The sequence below is a fragment of the Coenobita brevimanus genome, chromosome 15, assembly GCF_032717465.1.
Source record: "Coenobita brevimanus isolate Jiangsu-jjx chromosome 15, ASM3271746v2, whole genome shotgun sequence".
In the NCBI taxonomy this organism is placed as follows: Eukaryota; Metazoa; Arthropoda; class Malacostraca; order Decapoda; family Coenobitidae; genus Coenobita; species Coenobita brevimanus.
In genome coordinates, this window is record NC_136968.1 from 34,055,154 (window position 1) to 34,076,367 (window position 21,214).

Below are 21,214 nucleotides of genomic sequence, written 5' to 3' on the forward strand. Positions count from 1 at the left end.
CCTGGCACTTACAAGAAGGTATTTACAGCTTGACTTCACTATATAGTCCTTACACTTACAAGAAAATATTTACAACTTACACTTACATGAAAATATTTACAAAATGCCTTCACCATGTACAGCACCAGGTGAGGCACACAGGCAGAGTGAGGCAGAGCGAGCGTGAAGGGGGAAGCGAGTGAGTGTATGGCCTTGACAGCCTGGGGGATGGTAGAGGAACAGTTACCATACATGCCTGACAATTTTTACCCGCAAATCTTGAAAAATGCGGTGACAGTGAAGTTTTTTATTTTAAACCGTTTTAAAACGGCATTGGCACTGGCCGCAGAATTGTCAGACCATTTTAAAACGGCACTGGCACACGGCAGGTTAACATGTCCCAGACTTACTTTTACAGCCTTTTTAACATAGCTCAGTGGTACAGAGACCATACTAGGACTCTACATCCTTTCCATAGAACATTTTCTTGATTATCCCAGCAAAAATCTATTGCTACAACTCGGCCATTATGTTGGAGAGGCAATTTTAAGACAAGTTAGAGTAAAAATTAGTTATTTTTTCATGTTGGATGTCAGATACAGCCATCATACTAGGCTGCTCTCTTAATCTTAATAAAATCACTGAAGACAAGAATAAAACAAAAATAACACCTTTGAAAAGGGTAAAAATTTATGGGTCTGTCTTTCTCATAATGCAAGTTTCACATACGGCTCTTAATTCTTCAAATGACACCAGGAAACCATTTACTGCGCTGGGTGGTAACCATATAACCAAATTATGGCGCCTCGTGGTTTAGTGGGAAATTACGGCGCTCCGATCGGATTGAGCTGGTGTAGGTTTATATCCAATGGGTGGCTGGGGTCTAATGTTCACGTAATGCCACTCAGGGATGAGTGAGGCTGGTCACTCCCATTTTAAATGTCAGAACCAACTTGTCTAGCCCAAGGCTCCTACACTCCTCATGGGGCAACACAGGATTGGATGATGGATGGATGGATGGACCAATATTCTGTGATTATATAATGGGGTGGTTTATTCTGAGAGGCTGGGCAGTTCAATAAAACCTGCCATTGAGGATTTATGACTTTAAATATGTTAAGACTATCAGATGGGCAATATGATGTGCACGTGACTGGACTGAGATGATGTGGAGTTAGGATCCAGGGGCTTTAAAGTCGAGTGAGTGTGGTGGCCATGTTGCTCATCAAAATTCCCTCTTTGATTTTTCCTTTTCCCCTGCTTTCTCAAATCTACCTTAAACTAACTGTAAGTGGGTGGGAGAGGTGAAATAATGGTGGTGGTGGTGATATGTCTCTGGTTCTAGTTCCAGCCAACGGAGAGCTAGGTATTTTCCTAACATGGCTGCAAGAAGCACAGCGAGGTCTCTACAGCTTGAATGATAAGGGCTACTAAGGTCCAGCTGCAGGAGGGTAAATGGGACTGGCAGTTACTGTTCCTGGTCGTAATCATTGTTAGCAGTGTGGGTTATACATTCAATCAGAACATTACAAATCTGGTAAAATCTCTAGTAATTAATGTATTTATACTCAAAGCCTTGTACTGCCTAGCCTTTCAAAACAGACTGGAAAAGCTGCTTTGTGAAATTCCAACCACTAGTTGCGTTTTACAAAAAGGTAAGATGTACTTCTATTTATGTTTTGTGACATCATCTGTACAGGTCATTTGTTTTTTCATTATTATTACTATTATTTTTTATTTATTTATTTTTTAACCAAAAGTACTGTACCTATGTGGATGTGGTTGACAAGATTAGGAGAAATACACTGAGGTGGTTCGGACATGTGGAGAGAATGGAGAATGAAAGACTGACTATGAGAGTGTATGTAGGTGAGGGAGAGGGAGGGGTAGACCGAGGATGAGGTGGAGGGATGGAGTTGAGAGGTATATGAGGGAGGGGGGGCTGAGTTGGGGGGAGGGTAGTCAAATGGTGGGTGACAGAGCGACTTGGAGGCGTAAATGATCAGTATGAAACTACACACTAATCAACTATTTCACACTACTTGAACCATTATATTTTAAATGAAGTTGACCAACCCATTTATGTACATGGTACGCCATAACAAAGATGTAAACTAACTAAGCATTATTGACAGCTTACACAGACAGTCCTCATTTACAGTTTCAGATATGTGCAGGCAAAATGTTGCTTTAAGTGAAACATTTTTAAACAAGACATGTTTACAGTTCATGACCTGAGGGGTTAACAGCTCAAAAGTACCATCATGTCCAATATCAAAACTATTTATAGCCCAACCAATTAGTCTGTGGTTAGAAAGTCAGACAGGAAGCCAGCTTGGGATGCTAAAGCCACTGCTGGAGATGAGTTTGTGTTGCAGCAAAATACTTTTATATAATATTTTCCAGAGAAAATGTGAGGGGAAGAAAATGACAAAGAGTCATAAAGACAATGACTTTAAGCTTAGAGGAAGTGTGGGGAAAAATGACCTTATGCTTAGAAGTGTGGATGAAAGTAATTCCTATGCTTAGGAGAACAGCCCAGAAGAAAATAACTCCTATGCTTAGCGGAAGAGTAAGTCGAAGAACTAGGCATCAACAAAATCTTTCCATGGAGGGATGCACAGATGGGTGGCAAGATGGGATACCTTGACTGGGGGATGTAGGTGGGTGGCATGATGATCTAAAGGAGGATCTACTGAATGCTATTGACCTAACCTGTGGCTGGACAAGGGACCCACCATGACAAAGTATCTTAGTGGTGGAAAAGGGCAAGTTGGGTACACTGACAAGACAGCAATAAAAATAAGTACGGAATGGAAGAAGGGTGGGAATACAGGGGGTTAGAAAGATGTTTCAGGCTGAGATACAGCTTCAGTAAGTCTTTACTAACCCCTTAACCGCGGGGCGTCACTTTCGTGACGCTTGGGAGCAAGGGATCATACCGCGGGGCGTCGCTTTTGTGATTCTGTGTTATTTTGAATTCACCCGGGCTTCCAAGTGGGGGCTTGTATCATCTATCAGTACTGCCAATGTCCAACACTAGTCAGCACTCCTAATCTCATCTGTACTCCCATCCATTGTTGACAATTTAGCCATTTCTCCCCGTTCTTGACTCCCCTCCCTACCCCCCCTCCATTACCCTATCCTCTCGCCTGCCCGGCCGTGCTACGCTAAGTAAATCTTCCCTGGAATTTTTCACTGATTTCATCCATTGAAATAAGCCCTATGTCCTATTCTTATACCAAATAATATATACAAGAAAGAAATAAGTTTAAGTGAGAGTGCCATACACCTGGAATTGGCTAATTATCACCTGACAACACCTCACGTGCACTCGTTCGCTAATTTTCGCTGTTTTTTTCCCCTTGAAATATGCCGTATAATCTATTTTCGTAATAAATATACATGTAAGGAGGGAAGGGAGAAGCCTAAGTGATATTTACATTCACCTGGAACTACCTAATTTATAATGTATTGTCTAGATTTCCTGCCAATCATATCAGTGCTAGACAAAGCTGTTTCAAGATCTAACATTGGTAGCTCTGAATATATATCTCCTAAGTAGGCCTCTAATCTATTTTCGTAATAAATATACATGTAAGAAGGGAAGGGAGAAGACTAAGTGATATTTACATTCACCTGGAACTACCAAATTTATAATGTATTGTCTAGATTTCCTGCCAATCATATCAGTGCTAGACTTAGCTGTTTCAAGAACCAATATTGGTAACTCTGAATAACCCCCAAGCAGGCCTCCACGCTGGCCCTCTGTTATCAGTTTACTCTCATCTTCCGAAGCGAGGGTACGTATGTTTCTTCTTGCTGACTTCAAGGCCTTTTTTCACCCCCATGCAAATGGCCCTGTGACCTTTACCCCCTACTAAACCTCGTGTGGAAAGAGGTAAAGGGCTGACAATTGATAAAAGTGTGACTACGATCTTTCTATTGAGTAAAACAGTGCAAATGGAATTGTAAATAATGTGTAAATAATGTGTAAACAGCAAGTGAAAGTAATGAATGTAAATATACGTGAACAATGGAAAATAGTTTTATAAGTTATTTCAAGTGACAGTGCACAACACAGTGTAAATAAAATAGAAATGTAAATAATGTAAATAAAATAGAGAACGTAAATAGAAATGTAAATGAGTAGTATTATAAGAATACGAGTATATACCCTAGGAGTAATGAAAGTGAAAGTTTCACTCTAGCATGTCTGAATGCTATGAGTTATGAGAGTGAAGATGAAAGTGACATTCACTCTCAATGCCAGTATACAAGACGAGAAAGTGAATGCTACGTATTTTACTGAAAGAAATTGAATCCCTACAGTGACAATAAACTAATACTACTGAAGGAAACTTATGGATAAAGACTGTAGATATATATAAGTGTTATATAGTAATAGAAATATAAAGTGTGAGGGGTTTTATGAATAATAAATGACAGAGTAACAAAAGCGAACTAGTGCCAGTGCGACGATCAGACGCGCTCGTAATTTCCATTGCTTTCACAGTGTTTTTTTTTTTTTTTAGTATGGATCCCAAACTACTTGAAAATTGTAGAATAGTGTTTATAGTGTTTGTATCTGGCTGTGGTAATCATATTACGGGTTGTCGGGAAGTGTAAAGTGGAGACTTCGTTACCCTACTTCAGAGGTCTCCACAAGTCCTACGGTAACCGACGAAGGCTCAGCAATCATTCCAGAAGAAAGCTGAAGGTATGTGCCATAAGCATATGTAATTTTATTATTCTAGGACTAATAACTGATTTTTGGCAAATATTTTTTGAGAGTCTGTCGGAGCCCAAATAACCCCGCGGCACACGCAAGTCATTGGTAAACAAGCCCGCGGTGTAGGGATTAAGAAAGAGAAATGATGTTTATGGCAGGACTGAACACTGGCAGCTAGCCTGGAGGAGGAACACAGTAGGGATATTACTGGTGAGCAGTGTGTTAACAGTGAAGATAGGGATATTACTGGTGAGTAGTGTGTTAATAGTAAAGACAGAGTAGTCATTAATAATGATAATGAACACTGTACCTACTGAAAGGCTGAAGAGTGTGATGGTAAATATTTATATGGGGAAGGGTCATGATACTGATAAGGGTAAAATCAAGGGCCTGAAACTGTTATTTCAGATACCGGTAAGGAAAGTCACGGAGAGTTATAGTGTGTATGATTAGGGAGAAAATACATATTATGAGTTGCAACTTGGTCTCATGCCCAGCAAGGGAACCACAGAGGCAAAAAAAGTTTTCATATAATATCTTTTTTTACCTGGAGAGAAAGATTTCAATGGGGTACTTAAGAGGTGGTGCGGAGGGTGATGAGGAAACTGAATGCCAAGGAGGGGAGTCTGAGGAGTTATGACACAGTACAAAGCTGCAGCTACCCAAGTGGGAGTGCATGGTGGCCTTAGAGATGAATTTTCTGTAAATACTGAAGTGTACCAACATCTGAGCCCCTGCTGTTTATTATGGTACACTGCTATACCAGGCTGTTGAATGACAAGGACTAGCCTCCCCCAAGAGCTGTTTTATGCCAGTAACTTAGAGATGACTGCAGAAAATGTGAGGGAGGCCATACAGAGATTTAAGATGTGAAGAGATGAAATGGAGTCAAAGGGACTTAGAGTGAATGCACACAAACTGAAAAGCAGGGTTGGGGAGAAAATAAAAACATAAAAATATACAATGGTTCTAATCTGATGATGACAATGTGCAAATTTACCTAATAAATCTCCTGAGTGATATGGACCTGGGAAGAGTTGCCAACAAGTAGCCATGTTAAAAAGACGCACTGCTAAAGCCATAGTAACTTTTTTTTTTCCCGTGTCTGACTCTGGGCAAAGGCTTCAGCGCCTATTTCTCGGGGGCAATGACCTATCCCAAGGCCCAGTAGTCCTCCTACACCTCCACATGTCACCATTTGGGTGCTAACACCCACAATCCATATTGAATACATGCTAGGGCTGTCTGACACAGGATTGGTGTATTGGTATTAGCAGGGGTATTTTTACGGCAAGGTATGTGGAAGGTATTAAGAATATATGGAGTGGAGGGGAAATTGTTGAGTGCTGTGAAGAGTATGTACAAGGGAGCTAGGGCTACGGTGCGAGTGGATGGTGAGATGAGTGAGTTCTTTGATCTCAATGTGGGACTGAAACAGGGTTGTGTGATGTCTCCATGGCTGTTTAATATATACATGGATGGGGTTGTAAAGGAGGTGCAAGGTAGGGCAGTGGATGTGGGGCTGGCCCTAATGAATGAGGGTGAGATTTGGAAGCTTCCGGTGTTGCTGTTTGCTGATGATACAGTATTGTTGAGTGAAGATGAATGGGAGTTGCAAGTGAATTTGGGACAGTGTGTAGGAGGAGGAATCTGAAAGCTAATGTAAACAAAAGTAAAGTTATGGTGTTTGAGAGGAATGAAGTCACAGAGTGTGCAGTGAGGTTGGACGGTGAGGATATGGAGAATGAGAGTGCATTCAAGTACTTGGGTAGTGTGATGAGTAAGGATGGAACTTTGGAGGATGAAGTGCATGAAAGAGTACAGCAGGGAAGGAAGGTTGTTGGTACACTGAAAGCAGTGATGCAAAATAGGGAGGGGAGTATGGACGTTAAGAAGTCACTGCATGATAGTATTGTGATCCCTACTCTGACGTATGGAAGCAAGGCGTGGACCTTGCAAGAGGGGAACAAGTCAAGAGTGAGAGCAGTGGAAATGAGTTACTTGAGAGGAGCATGTGGAGTGACGTGGAGGGACAGGTTGACGAATGAAGAAGTGAAGGAACGTTGTGGGGTAGATGTGGATGTGGTTGAGAAGATTAGAAGAAATACACTGAGGTGGTTTGGACATGTGAAGAGAATGGAGAATGAAAGACTGACTAAGAGGGTGTATGTAGGTGAGGTGGAGGGAGGGAGAGGGAGAGGTAGACCGAGGATGAGGTGGAGGGATGGAGTTGAGAGGTATATGAGGGAGGGGGGGGTGAGTTGGGGGAAGGGTAGTCAAATGGTGGGTGACAGAGCGACTTGGAGGCATTTTCTCTGCGGCCACCCTTTGCGGGATTAGGGCATCGGGCTATAGATAGATAGATAGATAGATTTTTATGACATGTCGGTGAGTAATCTGGCAGATCAGGAAAGTTTGCCTTTAGGAAATTCAAATCCTTTAAACTGTTCCCTGCCCCAGGAGGGATTCGATCCTGGGTCCATTAGGACCGCAGGCCGCCTCTCAACTGATTCAGCCACCGCCTCCCCACAAACTTTGTGAACTACAGAATAAACTAGTCCTTCTTCTGCAGTCCATCATTAGTAAATTTTTGGAATTATACCCAAAAGGACGTGCAATGCCCTCATGGTTGTTCAGTTTATATACAGATGAGGTTATGAGGTAAAAACATGAGTAATGGGGAGAGGGAAGGCATTGGTAATGAATGGTGCAGGATGGAGTATCTCAAAATTAATATGATGTATGCAGAGCATACAGTGCTGCTAGCAAATAACACACAAGAACTTGGTAGACCGGTGCAGAGTTTTATAGATGTCTGCGAACGTCATGCCTAGAAAGTAAATGCAGATAAGAGTAAGATGATGGTTGTTGAGCAAGTGACTCAAAGTATGATTACAGTTAACCCGCCCCGTCCTGTCAACGTATGGGTACGTTGCAACGATTTGCATTTGCCAGTCCCGGCGACGTACCAGTACGTCGTGCAATTGCAAGGTCCCTAATTTGCACAATTTTCAATTTTCGTGCGTGATTTTTCGTATGTATACACGGGACACCTTCCTCTGTTCCTCTACAAGATGACAAGCAGGGACAATGCCTTACACCGCATAACCTCCCCCGTCCCCCCCTCACGCCATTGTCTTGGCAAAGGACCTGTTACCAGTGACCTGGCTAGTAAAGATATTCAGGGCCAGAATGATTCCCCAATCGATGACAATGTGGAGGACAATGTTTACATAGCATTAGAAGAAGAAACAGCCAGAAATGATGATCAGGTAATGTGGCACAAAAAGGTCAGGTATGGTAATTAGTTAGTGAGTGAAACAATGCTTATAATGCCTTTATTACTGCTTGAAAACCAATATACTCTCATACTACATATAAATTCGTACCAAGTACAGTAAATAAATAAATACCATTTATGAGTGGATAAAATAGTTACCCTCCCATAGAACTCGTTTTCTTTGGTGCCAGCATGTTAGAAAACCCAGTCAGGTAAGGAGGAACTCCTACCTGGATTGGGTATTTTAAACCTTAGGTGAGCGATTTCTCTATGAATTTTTTCGATATTTCTCACCAAAAGCGAAGGTTTTAGCCAAAAAAAAAAAATCGAAAATACCTCGGGACTGGGGGATGTCGGAGGTGCGGAAAACCTCGGGACGTGACGGGCTAACAATGAGAGACATGAATTGGTGAAAGAGTTTAAGTACCAGGATGCAGTGGTAGAAAAGGTGAATGTGCAAAAAAGTTAAAAGTAGAGTGACATGGAGAAGGAAATTGGCTAGTGTTATGAAGGCCTTGATAAGAAGCAGAAATCTGAGTGTGGCAGCTGTGAGAGGCTTGCATGAAGGAGCTTTATTGCCTACACGAACATAAAAGATATGAGAGTACAGTGTGGCATGAAAATGAAGAGCCAAGAGCAATGGAAATGAGTGTGTTGAGGAATGCATGTGGAGTGCAGAGTGTAGATATGTTGAGGAATAAAGGGAGTAGTGTGCTTAGGTTGTATGGTCTTGTGTAGAGAGTGGGTGTGAATGCAGTGATGAAAAGGTATGTCTGAACAAGTTTGAAGGTGGGAGGGGGCGTGGTAGGCAAAGAAGAAGATGGATATATATGATAAATGAGTGTGCGAGAGAGGGATATGGAAGCTGTTGAGGCTTGGGAAGTGACAAGAAATTGAGCTGGCCAGATGAATTTTGTGCAGAAGAGTATATGATTAGGTTTCGGCACGTCTTTTTCAACTTGACAGTCATTGGATTGACTCTGTCAGATAGGTGAGTGTGAAACTTTGTGCAAAATAAGTTTTTGATCTGAAAGCTGATGCCAGGATTCCGTGGGCTTGAATGGTGGATGAATGGGAGTTTGGCCCATTCAGTTGGGCAAAATTTCATTTGTGTCTTATTTTGTCATTTTCATCCTAGCTCTCTGGACCCTACTTCACCCCACCTTTAGGTGGGAAAAATCTGGATGATGATGATGATGATGATTACGATGGTACACCCAACTACTGGACACTGAAATTAGTCAGTTCATCACTTCGTTTATACTTTTTAAAACAATTTCTTTTCTACAAACACCTGTCACAGTGCATTATTAGTTCTCTGTAAATAAGGAATGGGTATGGGGAATGTCCAGTACCAAGCTCAGTCTGTTGTTGCATCTATGTCAAGCTTAGGCTAGGTTAGTTAGGTTAGGACAGGTCATTAGACTCAACAATGGACAGAGATATGAACTGGAATCCCCCTCCCCTCCATTTACTAAGTACATATAAAGCTGTTTGTGATGAAAACTATTGAAGAAAAATTGCTTAGAATTGCTTAAGTTAAATGATGAACATATTAATATCACTGTTAAATAGTTGGGTATCATCATCATCATCATCATCATCAGGCACATCTTCTTTCCCACCAGAGGGAGGGGGGAGGTAGGATTCAGAGAGCCAGAAGAGAACTTCATAGAATGAGATGCTAACTGAAGTTTAATCAGTTGAATAGGCCACACTCCCGTTCACTCACCATTCAAGCCCATGGAATCCTGGTTCCTATGGGTCAAAACTTTTCCCACACCTAGCGTTACACTCTCCCATCCAAGTCAGTCTGACGATCGTCAGATCAAAACAAGGTACCAGACCCTGATCATATACTCTTCTGCACAAAATTCATCTGGCCAGCTCAATTTCTTGTCACTTCCCAAGCCTCAACAGCTTCCATATCCCTCTCTCGCACACTCATTTATCATATATATCCATCTTCTTCTTTGCCTACCACGCCCCCTCCCACCTTCAAACTTGTTCAGACATACCTTTTCATCACTGCATTCACACCCACTCTCTACACAAGACCATACAACCTAAGCACACTACTCCCTTTATTCCTCAACATATCTACACTCTGCACTCCACATGCATTCCTCAACACACTCATTTCCATTGCTCTTGGCTCTTCATTTTCATGCCACACTGTACTCTCACATCTTTTATGTTCGTGTAGGCAATAAAGCTCCTTCATGCAAGCCTCTCACAGCTGCCACACTCAGATTTCTGCTTCTTATCAAGGCCTTCATAACACTAGCCAATTTCCTTCTCCAGGTCACTCTACTTTTAACTTTTTTGCACATTCACCTTTTCTACCACTGCATCCTGGTACTTAAACTCTTTCAGCAATTCATGTCTCTCATTATTCACTGTACCATCATACTCTGAGTCACTTGCTCAAAACCATCACCTTACTTTCTAGGCATATTTGCAGAAATCTGCAAATATCTGAACTGGTCTGCCAAGCTCCTATCTGTTATCTGCTGGAAGCACTGTATGATCTGCATACATCATATTTGAGATACTCCATCCTGCACCATTCACTACTATTACCATCCCTCTCCCCACTACTGATGTTTTTACCCCTCTTATAACCCCATCCATATGGAGTATGCCCTCCATATTTACATGATTCTGAATTGCCAGGTTTAGTTATCTGTGCAGACCAGATGGCCATCCTTTGTGAAATGAATCTTCCATAACAACAAAGAAACATCTAAAATTGCACAATGGTACCGATGGGGTTCCCTGTAACGTTTTGTTCCCGTCCACACAGCCCTTCCCAAGTTTCCCACAAGCCTCACACTCCCTCACCCATGCCTCTGTCCTGTAATCCTGTTCGGGCCACTCCTTGACTCAGTCCATGGTAGCCACCATTGCATACACCATTTTAATAGTTCCTTAAAAAAAAAAAAAAAAAAAAAAAAGGGACTGAGACAACAGCCTCACAAATAAATAAATAATCAAATAAACACTAAATATCAGCTAAAATGTTTTCAAAAGCAGCCAATCAGTACACACACTGCTGTACTGCAACTATCAGGCACCGATTAATATTCATGCAAATACACCAATCCCTTGGTTATCATGTACTGGTACCAAAAATGGTGAAAGATAATGGAACTGCAAGGTAACACATACACAGAATCTAAGGGATTTATCCTAACTGGTACCAGGGACCCCAAGTCCAAGCCCAAATTTTCCCTTCAATGTAAATTTAGACCTAATATATCCTTCTCCCCACGGGTAACTTTACACTCCCTCTTCTGTCTTTCTTTCCTTCAGTCTTTCCTCTTCCTTCTGCCTGTGGGTGACTCTACACTGAGTGACAAGCCAAATGGTTTCCTGTGCACCAGGAAACAATTTACTGTGCTGGGTGGTTACCATATAACCAAATCATGGGCCTGGTGGTTTAGTGGGTAATTACAGTTCTCCAGTCGGACTGAGCCAGTGAAGGTTTATATCCAAGGTGTGGTTGGGGTTTATTGTTCATGTTATGCCACTCATGGATGAGTGAGGCTGGTCACTTTCATCTTAAATGTCGGGACCAACTTGCCTAGCCCCGGACTCCTATGCTCCTCCTGGGGCAACACAGGATTGGATGATGGATGGATGGAATACATACATGCTGTTATGATATGTACCAGTATCATACATAAACACTGTCAGATTAAGAGAAAGTGATGACAAGGGAACAATATGGGAGAATATTTAATCTGTTACTGGGTGTACGTACCACATCGAACCCTCGACCAGCCACTCACCTTGAACCTAACTGTAGACTCACTGAGGCAAATGTACGGTTTAATTTAAGCAGCAGCAGCAGCAAGACCTTACTAGTTTACTATTTTATTCTGAATGTTTGTTTTCTATATTTTTCTAGTTTTAATGGTGTTAGGTTATTACCAAAATGGTGGTAAACTAAGTTTACAATCCCCAACGGCACCAAAGAGAGAAGGCCATTTGTGGTGTATTGAAGACAGAGGGACACCATATTGGAAAGCTATTTCTGGCACAAAATTACGCTTACCACTGTTGATTTATTCAAACCTAACAATTTTCATAACAACCCAACCTACCATATTTCCCACAATATAATGTGCAATTTTCCTCCAAAAAAATTCTGCTAAAAAAAAATTAATAAATAAATAAAAAATTACACAAAAGTCATGGTTTGGGATAGGCCTAAGGGTTGAAGTGACTGGTATGAAGGCCACCAACAGTCAGAAGGAAATCACTTGATGGCCTTACTAATTACTACAAAGATTTCAATAATGCAAACTTATATAAATGTGTATTACCATACATACACAGTAAAGTAAGCATTCTGTGTTACATATGCACATCTTTTATACCTTTACATATGGATTTTTTTTTAAAGTAGGGGCAACAGTACACAAAATACAGTAATATGTCTATTTTTCTCTACTACTTTGTAAAAAATATTATTAATTATAATGAGTAATTTTTCTCTCTGATTAGCTATAATCAATTTAAATCACAATTTAAATTGTTTGATTGAACCACGCTAACCCTGCTGAAAATTTATGACCCCTCATGTGGATGCAGACAGGCAGAAGTAGCGTGGCCACGTACTGTGTATGCTTCATGTGTGAAGTGTAATGCTTTATGGTATTGAAACGAGCAGAAAATGGGATGATGTCCATAGGACTGGGCATGAGGATGGCCAGGTGGATGTACTGTACAGTGCTTCCATGAATTACAGAAAGCAAATGGAAAAATTGCCAGCACACAGCTGAATGATCAACTGAGAACTGAGGACATTAGTGATGTTCTGCATAAAAGAAAATGAAGGTGGTTTACACAGGTGAGAAGAAAGGAGGTTGAAAACTGAGTGAAAAAATATGAGTGAATAGGCAAGTCTTTAAAAGGAGCAGGTGGAGCTCCATGGCACGACAGACAGACACAAATGATGAGGTGGAGCATTGCTGTGGTGTTGATGTGGATATGACTGAAAGGGTTGAGAAACACTGAGATTGTATGGCCATGTGGAGAGAACAGAGAATAAGATGCTAACTAAAAGAGTGTAGCCTATGTGAGAGAGGGTGAATGGGAGACTTAGGATGAGACGGAGGGATGGAGTGGAGAGGGGGAAAGATATGAGAGAAGGGGGTATGAGTTGGTGACAAGGCAGCCAAATGATAGAGGACAGGGTAACATAAGGTGCTTTGTTCGTGACCACTCCTTATGGGATTAAGGCATCTGGTTATAGACAGATAAAAATATAGTACCAAGGAAGAAGCTTTGGGATAAGGTCCTACTATATGAACTCTGGTTGAAAACCACACCTGGACTCTACGACAGGAAATTTAGTGCAAATATATTCTGCAATCTTCCTTGCTAAATTCTTACAAAAAGAAAACCACAAGCCAGTGATCGCTTGATTTAATCTCCAAACTCTATACCTGATTTATTAAAACTAGGAATCACTCTACCTTACTTGTATTTTGAGCTAATGAAGAGAATTACTGTGCAGGCAGAACTCTTCCCAGCTTCAGATTACTCCTCTTGATGACAGGTGTAATTCTATATTCCATCACTTTAACCTGGTCGATAACTGCCATCTCTCCATCTTGAACACTGAGCTGTAACAAGAGATTAACATCAGAATATCGTACTAGTCATAAAACAATCACTATGGGAAGGACACAGGGCCAGAGCATTGTGTTACTCTGCCACTGACCTGTACCAAGCTTAACACTATAATAAGGTTCAGGTCCTAGTCATGAAAAAATAGTCATATTCTGCCATTCAGCTGTAACAAGCTATTAAAACCAGAAGACAAAGCTGGTCACAAAGAACTGCCATGGAAAGGATGTACAGCCACAGCATTTTCTTATTTTGTCACTGAGTTACAGGATACAGGTTACAAAAGGATGAAAATCTACCGGTGACTTTTTTTTTTCCCTTCCATCCTCTTCTATTTTTCTTTCCTTCATTCTTTCCTCGTCCTTCTGCCTATGGGTGACTTTACACTCCCTCTTCTGTCTTTCTTTCCATCATTCTTTCCTCTTCCTTCCACTGATGGGTGACTCTACACTGAGTGACAAGGCAAATGGTTTCCTGTGCATCAGGAAACCATTTACTACACTGGGTGGTAACCATATAACTAAATTTTGGTACCTCATGGTTTAGTGGGTAATTACAGGGTTCCAATTGGACTGAGCCGGTGAAGGTTTATGTCCAAGGGGTAGTTGGGGTTTATTGCTCACATAATGCCATTCAGGGATGAGTGAGGCTGGTCACTTTCATCTTAAATGTCATGACCAACTTGCCTAGCCCCAGGCTTCTACGCTCCTCATGGGGCAACGTCGGATTGGATGATGGATGGATGGATGGATTTTTTTTATTTTTTTTATATAGCTGGAAACACAAAGATACCTGCCACCCAGCCAACAGGTCCTCCAATCAACACTAACAAACTGCATACTGACACCAGAAATAGTCAACATCCACCTGTATCATCACCAGCATCCAGACCTCTTTTCCCACCTATGGATGTACATTAAGCCCAATAACAAAAGAAAAAAATTCTGGATCAAGTTATAGATATGGGTGTGACCTAACTTGAATAATATCTTCCAGTGGTAATAAGAAGGAAATAATAATTAACTGACCAGCCCACCAGAGAGAGTATGTGAGGTGGAGAGCGGAGGTGGGTGACCAGGGAAGAGATGGAGGGATGGGGTGGACATGTATATGAGAGGGAGATGTGAGCTGAAGAGAGAGCAGTCTGATGGCAAAAGAAAGGATTGCAGGGAGGTGATTTATCTGTGGCCACCCCTTATGGGATTAAGGCGTTGGGTTACAGAAAAACAAAAAAAAAAAAAAAGACATTAGTTACAGTACAAAAGGACATGTAAAAATTTAGACAAGAGATTCCTTAACCCTCTGAGTGTCATCATCATCATTCACACACAAAATCCCACACTGAGGCAATAATGTACTGTACCTGAATAAATGATAATGAAGACAGTGTCCAGGCAAAATTCCCCTCTTTATATCTTAAGCAATAATGAAACTAGATGGTCTGGAAATATCCATCCATCATCCAATCCTACATTGTCCCATGAGGAGCATAAGAGCCCAGGGCTAGGCAGTTGGTCTTGACATTTAAGATGAGAGTGACCAGCCTCACTCATCCCTGAGTGCCATTACATGAGCAATAAACCCCAACCACCCCTTGGATATAAACCTACTCTGGCTCAATCCGATTGGAGTGCCTAAATTACCCACTAAACCACTAGGCGCCATAAACTGGTTATATGGTTGCCACCCAGCGTAGTACAGTGTACATGGTTTCCTGGTGTACAGGAAACCATTTGGCTTGTCAATCAGTGTAGACCCACTCACAGGCAGAAGGAAGAGGAAAGAATGAATGAAAGACAGAGGAGGAGGGAAGTAAAGAATGAAGGAAGGGAGGAAAGGGAAGGCACTCAAGTGCTGCACTACATCGAGTGGATGGTGAGCACCCTCACCTAACCAAAATAACCTGGAAATGGACAAAAATATCCAAGTTAAAATGAATGGATAACAGACATCAGTTTGCTCACCACAGGGTTAAACAAACCGCACCTCACTCTTCACCTGCTTATTGCAATTTGGGGGATGTAAACACACCCCCTTCTCCTCATAAAATCACCTATCACATTCCCTGCCCACTTTCCATTACTTCAAAAGGATGGAAAAAAAGAAAAATCAGGAATAATCATCATAATCTTACTTCCCTCCATGTTTCTTTAACTATAACCTGGCCCAAAACTCTATCTCTCCAATGCTAAGCTGTAACAAATTAGCACTACGAATATGATGTTAATTACAAAGTGCTATGGAATGGATGTACAACCATGGCATTGTCTTTTCTGCCACTGAGGGATATTTGAAAAGCCAGGCAGCTCCCCCTTCCCCCCCCACGGCCTGGTTATACTGATATCACAACATGAAGGCATCCCTCTCCAGCACCAGGTACGAATAATGGATAAACAAACTTCAACACAACTCTCCACTCAACTACTGAACCAATCTTCCATCCAAGCTGTAACAACATTAACCTGGATTTTTTTTTTTTTTTTTTTGGTCACACCTTTCTGCTTGTCACTGTGTCTACCTGAGGAAAGAGAAAATGATCACCTATTACTAATTAACATGGCCTTTGTGTAATACCACAGGTACATTATAGACACACTTACCTATAGGCAACTCTCCTGTATAAGGCCATAGAAACCCAAAGTGACATCTTCATGGCTGTAACTGTCATCATGTAACATCTTGGTAATAGTGTAGTGTCACATTTTGTGGAGGACTACTATGATCATTCCGGTGTTCATGGTGTGATCTGGAAAAAAAAAAAAAGGTGGATAATTAATTTTCCCTACATTCTTCATAGGTTTATTAATACTGATGTCAGGGTCACTCATAAACTACTACAGTGTAGAGTATACAGTACTCGTATATATTACTAGATTACACCACTGTGATCAGACAGGTTTTCCTCATCATTTTCACTATCCTAAACCCTAACGATAATTTTCACTAGGAAATGGGGTGAGTACGATTATCTAAAAACAAGGAGAAAGCACAAAAGCACAACCATAAACAGATGATTCATTAACTGGGTCACTCAATCTTTTACTCCAAAATTTTAGCTCCAAACTAAGGAAATGCCATCTGCTGTTTTGTTTTCATTTTTCACTTTAGATGCATTAAGTTACACTCTCATTATTAATAATTTTGTTTTGAACATAGGTAAAATCTGACCATATCATTTCTTTGCTGAATGACCCGCAGAGCGGAATAACAGTAATCCCTAGACTAGCCAACGTAACAGAACCATAGGCATGTCCAGAAAGTGGATCCATCCGGATAATGAACTTCTGCCCTGGCCCCCCTTCATACATAGCCTAACTTTGAAAGCCACTGTAAAAGGCCACTACAGTACATCATACAACACTTGTACCTGTTGTTTAACACTACTGTATCTGGTCAAGCAGACCTACAAACCACAGCCAAACAATTACCATTATCAAGCAGACCCATTTACAAGCAATCACCACTGCAGAGCCATACCCTGCAGTGACATGAAAAAAATGGCTACACAAGAAAAATGCAGTACCCACACAAAACATAATGGTAAAATGGAATAAAATCATGGTAAAATAGAGTAAAATCATGGTACAGTACAATAAGTTAGAATAAAATAAAAGTGAACACTCACGACACTTACAAGGGTGCCCTGTTTGATAACCCACTCGTTCTTTGGCTTTGGCTGGTGAAGCTGCCGTACAGTACTGTGTCTGGTGATGCTACTACACTGCACAGTAAATCCTCTGTGTTTTACAGTGGAGCACAAATTCCGTGTGTTCTAGAGGTGTACAAATCCTGTAAGTTGTAATGGCGTCATACAATGAGGAGCCCAGTCAGAGTCTGAGCCCTCAATGAGGAAGATAGCGTGAGAAGAACAGCAATACCTGAAGCAGGTAGGACACCACCACGAAAGCCACCATGTGCACCACCACGTTCGTCCGAGAGAGAGCCATACGAAGCGTTCAATAAACAGTCACAGAGCAGCAACTGAGGCAGAGGCAGGTGCACTCTGGTCAACATTGTGTGAACTACTGAACCAGACAGTGTGGCGCCAATGGGGTATTCCGCCCAAGCGGGCTAAGATGTTCACGCACCTGTGCTTTCCACTCAGAAGCATTTTGTCCGGATTGAATGGAAAAATGTACGTATAATGGTTTACTACAGCCAGATCACAGTATCTGGGTAATGGATTGTTTGGATAATCGAGGAATTACCGTACTGTACTGAAATGAAATTTATCCCATACTCAACCACTGCTGTAATCTTCCCTTCTTTTTCCCTCACACTATTTGACATTCTCCCTCTCTACACACTACTATAATATTGTATGGCAATGTTTTAAAACAAATGCAGAATTAATTTCTGTCAGTCCAGTAGCAGCGGACTTAAGCTTGAGTAATCTTTGTGCCTTACAAGCTGTGGTTTTCTGATTTCCCTGACATGAGTGGAGACTTTTCTATGCTATCAGTATTAAATGCTGCCAGAGGTGCATATCAATATCCTAACCTTATATACTGAAACTCTCTAATCTGCAATGATTGAATCCATGGCTTTACACAAAATGGAAAATTCCAGAATGCTGAATTATGAGCCTACTGTACAATCAACAGTTTTTGTTGTTGCTCAACCCCTGGCATAGGACTGAGCAGATCCACGAACCACAGGCAAGCAACTGCTCCTGCTGGGCCATATATTGCAGTGAACCAGTGTTCCCTTGCAGCTGACAGCGCCTCACCAGAGAGGCAGGAATTGTGATGGGTATCTGCATGAACACTGTGGACTGCATTGCACCATGTAATTATTTTATTTGATCTTTATTATTATTTTTTCAGGCAATTCAACCCGTGGATATTTTTTTTTTTTTTTTTTTTAAATAACACAACAGAGGAAGGAAAAACAAATGGGAAAAAAAAACTAATCCATACACCAGATTACTGGTGTCCTCTGTTCATAAAACATCTGTAACAGTTAGACTTGAACAGCTGTAGGTTGAAATTTGGAGGGAAACAACTCTGGGGAAACGAGTTCCAGAGAGATGTAGTTTGGGGAATGAAAGAATTCTGATAGGCAGAAGTTCTGCAATATGGCTGAGTGACATTCCAGTCATGAGCGCTACCAGATGCCCGTGTAGCACGAGGGAAGGCATGGAGAGGTGGCACCATGGACGCAACTTCGTCTGAGCATTTGCCATAAAAATATCTGTGAAATAATGCAAGGGAGGCAACATTCCTTCTTACTTGCAGGGGAGGTAGTTTATTTGTGATGGCAGGGTTGTTAATGTGTGATATGTGAAAATGCAACTGTATAGAGCCAACATGAGATCTGCACTGTACAAAGTGCTGAAGAAGGCTCAACTATTTTTATATGATACATCAAATCAGAAAGCGATACATTAAAGAAAGGAATATAATGGTCTGGCAATCTACAGAAACAACAAATATCCCTGAAATCAAATTTAAGAACAATAAAGATTAAATGCTGTCCCTCACTTTACTGAATAAAACTGTTACTGTAACAATACCCAATATCCATGGTGTGCTTAGATGAAAAATATATATATATATATATATATATATATATATATATATATATATTTAAAAATGAAAACAATAAACAATATCTGTAATAAGTCTGAAAGGTATGCCACTCTGACAACCTATTTTCTTCTATAACTATGGAAAATCTAACTAAACCTCATACCATATTAAAAGCAGGTAAAAGTTTAGGGGCATCACTTGAAATACTCCTCTTTCAAGCTCTCATTATTAGTGGAGTCTGGAGTTTTGGACAGTTACAGCCCTCAAGTTAGTTACATTAGATTAGGTTTGGGTATACTGGATAGGTCTGTTAGCTTAGCCCTGACTGTCCCAAACTACATATTTATTAAACTTCCTAAGACATATCCAAATGTCCTTGTAAATAACACTGACCCTGCAGAAATCACACCTACCTTGGCTTTACCTCGGCTAACCTAATCACGGAATGAGCTGAAAAGCCCCTGGTGGTGGTGCCCCTGAAACAATTTTACCCTACATAGATGACAGACTCTGAGCTTACCACACTCATGAAACGGCAACCTAGCCATATTGCCCCCCCCCCATTGAAAAAAAAAATTCAAGTAAATGAAATAAAAAGAATATGAGCAACAGGTAATAACAGGAATTTAAAAATGTGGACAAATTACCACGGCTAACTGCAAACATTACATTCACTACCTTGGGATAAATGCAGTCTAACATTTGACAAAAGCAATCACCATCACTTCTAAACACAAAATTCACTTACCAACAACAATACTTATGAGCAGAAAATACTCACAGTTTCCTGCAAGGGGTGATGGCCTGGGTAAATCGAGAAAAAAAAAAGTTTCTCAAATTTACTTACGGTCAGGTTGAAATTCTCCAGATGGGTTGAATTCTTCCTGTCACTATAGTTCTTTCCCTCCAACATTTAGCGATTACCTACTAGCATCACTTTGTCCACCAGATACTCAAGCGTAATAGAGTAGAGGAGAATTAAGCTCACGTGAAGGTAATACAGGTAAAAATACAATGAAAACGGGAATCCTCACCTCCCCCAACCGGCAGTCACCGTTGCAGCTCCAAGTCCTCCAGACCTAAATAATAATGCATTCTTTTCAAAAACTATATTTCATATTATAAATTCTTGCAATAAATTTAATTTAAACATTAAGTTGTTCGCATTTTTACGTTTGGATTTTAAATCGCTAATCTTTTTTACAAGGTTTTGATTACCCATAGAATATAATATATGAATAGAGTCAACTCCTTACAATAATAGCGGTATCATTTAAAAGACAGACCGCAAGTAGGACGGCAAACGTCCTATATTTTGTCATTAATGGACCATATAACTGAGGGGAAAAGAAGTTTGGCGACTGTACTTCGCTGCTGATTTCAATGTCACGTGGAAGACGAACTAGTCTCATAATAACCCAACAAATGCTCTAAAAATTATATAAAAGCTTACTTGCTTTCCCCTCTTGATCTATGCTTTAAGGATACGGTTATAAAATGAAGTTGATCTGTTCATACGTTGTACATGATAGCACTCTCTGGGGCTGACTTTTGAGCTAGAATTATTGAACCCAACTTGGGCGTGCCAGTTGCCAAATCAACGATACATTAGTTGTGAGGCAAGCAATTTCTCCCCAGATGTAGGAAAGGGACGCCTTCAAGCAGTTCCATTAACATAAGTGGTCATACAACCTCAGCTTTCTCCCTGTCCCCAAAAAACAGTATTGTAGTCTGCAAGAGGGGCGTAACTTCAGCCTGCAATCCACTGGGATCATATGTTCAGATGAGCCTGGGGTAAACTATATACTATTTCACTAAACTCTCTGAAAGTGTTTACGATTAGAAATGCCCTCATGTAGTACATACATATGAGTAATGCACCAACATAACCAGACACCAGCTATACATCCCTATCCCCCCAAAAAGGAAGATGGTGGCCTGCAGGGAGGTTCTTTGTCTACAGAGTTCAGTGTCTGAGGCCACAATAACAATTACATTCACTTATCCATCATCAAATCTTTCATTGACCCTTCAGGAGTATAGGGTCCCTGG

At 40.9% G+C, this 21,214-nt stretch overlaps 1 long non-coding RNA gene across 1 annotated transcript in view; it reads right to left on the minus strand.

The window, feature by feature from the left end:
* LOC145390632 (uncharacterized) overlaps positions 1 to 20,224 on the minus strand; it is a 32,891-nt gene extending 12,667 nt beyond the window's left edge. Inside the window, exons 1-3 of the long non-coding RNA XR_013895700.1 lie at positions 20,197 to 20,224; positions 16,232 to 16,377; positions 13,483 to 13,627 (exon numbers count right to left, since the gene is read on the minus strand). This is a non-coding gene — a long non-coding RNA (uncharacterized LOC145390632). The remainder of the gene's footprint in view (positions 1 to 13,482; positions 13,628 to 16,231; positions 16,378 to 20,196) is intronic.
* Positions 20,225 to 21,214: the final 990 nt, after the last annotated feature.